At 58.0% G+C, this 2,500-nt stretch overlaps 1 non-coding gene across 1 annotated transcript in view; it reads left to right on the forward strand.

Moving 5' to 3' along the window:
• The first annotated feature begins 1,557 nt into the window (after window positions 1-1,557).
• LOC126433713 (small subunit ribosomal RNA) overlaps window positions 1,558-2,500 on the forward strand; it is a 1,910-nt gene continuing 967 nt past the window's right edge. The window contains exon 1 of the ribosomal RNA XR_007578694.1: window positions 1,558-2,500. This exon is cut by the window's right edge and continues 967 nt beyond it. This is a non-coding gene — a ribosomal RNA (small subunit ribosomal RNA).

The following is a 2,500-nucleotide window of genomic DNA, read 5'->3' on the forward strand; positions in this document are numbered from 1 at the left end:
TAATGCGGACGGCAGCAGGACGTACATGCTCAATGCCCTTCGCAGTTGTTCATTGGCATTCGCATGGCGAAGCACAGCCTACGTTGTGGTACGGCTTGTGTCAACTGTCCGCTGATGTTGTACGTCCAAATCACACACTGTACTGCACATTGGTCCTCATGTACTGAATGATACATCGTGGTACATGTGTGACCGTACCACGACTGCGCCAACAACGGCGAACCATACGGTCCAAATATTGTGCACTCAGCTACGTGTCGTCTCCCTATAAGAGCTGGATTGCAGTATGGTATGCCGTGGATGGCGATCACCATGAGCCGTCTGTTGATGTAGTGGCGCGTGTTGTCAGACGTAGTCGTCTCTTCTCACACACCGTGATAGCATGGTGCACTGCGTTCCACATCTGCGACATGCGACAGAGGCCGGTTGACAGTCGTTCGCGCAATGGACATCGCATACGTACGGGGGCCACCTTCCACGTGTTCGCGAAGCGTGCACATGTTGTTGCGTGTATGTGGGCAGACATAGTGTGTCGTGACACCTGACACAGGCATGCAACAATCGTTGAATTTGCAAATGGCGATGGACGTCTACGTTTGCTGGTGACGTTACGCAAATGAAGAACTGGTAAACCGTTGTGGTGCGGTTGTTCTCGCTAGAGGTGAATCAGTGATGGCGACGATCGGTTGAGCTACCAACCGGTTGTTTCAGCGATACCCACCATGCCCACGAACGTGAATGGCATGTGGGTGTGAAGCGATACGCGGCGGTGGCTGGGTGGGACCGTCCCCGGCCGGTGAGGGGGGGCCTCCCGGCGTGCTGGCCGCGCGGTGCGTGGGCGCACGCGCTACAGCCGGCTGGTGGGGGCGGCCAGTGGCAGGCGCGCCGGCCGACGGAGGCGGCAGGCGGCGCAGCTGCGCGCCGGCGCACCCTGCACGCGGCGCCGTGCGGCCAAAGTAGGTCCTCGCGGGCCCGGTGCGAAGCGCGGTGGACATCTGCAGTGTGCTGGTCCGATTGAGGACTGTGTGCGCTGAGGATGCGCCGCCGCCCGGCGCTCGGCGCCGCGACGCCGTCTGCTGCTCGGTCGCCTCTGCGGTTCTCGCAGGTGGATTGTATCGCAGCTGTGCGGACGTGTTGGCGCGTGCGCTGTGCTGGGAGAGTTCGCTTCGGCACCCAAGTGGGGCTTTTGTCCTTCTGTGGCGCTGGCGTTGGAGCTGCCGGCCACCGTAGGTGGCGCGTGTTGTCTCCCGCCGGCAATGCCACGACAGCACGCTCCCGGGCCTCTGTCGGCAGCGGCAAGCTCAGTTGGGAGCACGGGTGGTCGCACCTAAAGCGTCTACTCGCCAAACTCCGGGCGATTGCGCCTCTCTCGAACCCGACCAAGTACTTAGGACGGCGCTGCGCGCCGCCGGGACCTGAGAGGGTTTCGAGGTGTATTGTGCAGGGGAGCTCAGCCTCCTCCTGTTTGCAGAATAATTGAGCGGACGCTTGCGTGTTCGCGCGGGCTCCCGGGACACACTCCCGGGCGGCCGGCTGCTCAGCTCTAGTTGACGCAGCTCCCTGGTTGATCCTGCCAGTAGTCATATGCTTGTCTCAAAGATTAAGCCATGCATGTCTCAGTACAAGCCGCATTAAGGTGAAACCGCGAATGGCTCATTAAATCAGTTATGGTTCCTTAGATCGTACCCACGTTACTTGGATAACTGTGGTAATTCTAGAGCTAATACATGCAAACAGAGTCCCGACCAGAGATGGAAGGGACGCTTTTATTAGATCAAAACCAATCGGTCGGCTCGTCCGGTCCGTTTGCCTTGGTGACTCTGAATAACTTTGGGCTGATCGCACGGTCCTCGTACCGGCGACGCATCTTTCAAATGTCTGCCTTATCAACTGTCGATGGTAGGTTCTGCGCCTACCATGGTTGTAACGGGTAACGGGGAATCAGGGTTCGATTCCGGAGAGGGAGCCTGAGAAACGGCTACCACATCCAAGGAAGGCAGCAGGCGCGCAAATTACCCACTCCCGGCACGGGGAGGTAGTGACGAAAAATAACGATACGGGACTCATCCGAGGCCCCGTAATCGGAATGAGTACACTTTAAATCCTTTAACGAGTATCTATTGGAGGGCAAGTCTGGTGCCAGCAGCCGCGGTAATTCCAGCTCCAATAGCGTATATTAAAGTTGTTGCGGTTAAAAAGCTCGTAGTTGGATTTGTGTCCCACGCTGTTGGTTCACCGCCCGTCGGTGTTTAACTGGCATGTATCGTGGGACGTCCTGCCGGTGGGGCGAGTCGAAGGCGTGCGACGCGCCTCGTGCGTGCTCGTGCGTCCCGAGGCGGACCCCGTTGCAATCCTACCAGGGTGCTCTTGAGTGAGTGTCTCGGTGGGCCGGCACGTTTACTTTGAACAAATTAGAGTGCTTAAAGCAGGCAAGCCCGCCTGAATACTGTGTGCATGGAATAATGGAATAGGACCTCGGTTCTATTTTGTTGGTTTTCGG

Source organism: Schistocerca serialis, unplaced genomic scaffold (genome assembly GCF_023864345.2).
Source record: "Schistocerca serialis cubense isolate TAMUIC-IGC-003099 unplaced genomic scaffold, iqSchSeri2.2 HiC_scaffold_1173, whole genome shotgun sequence".
NCBI lineage: Eukaryota > Metazoa > Arthropoda > Insecta > Orthoptera > Acrididae > Schistocerca > Schistocerca serialis.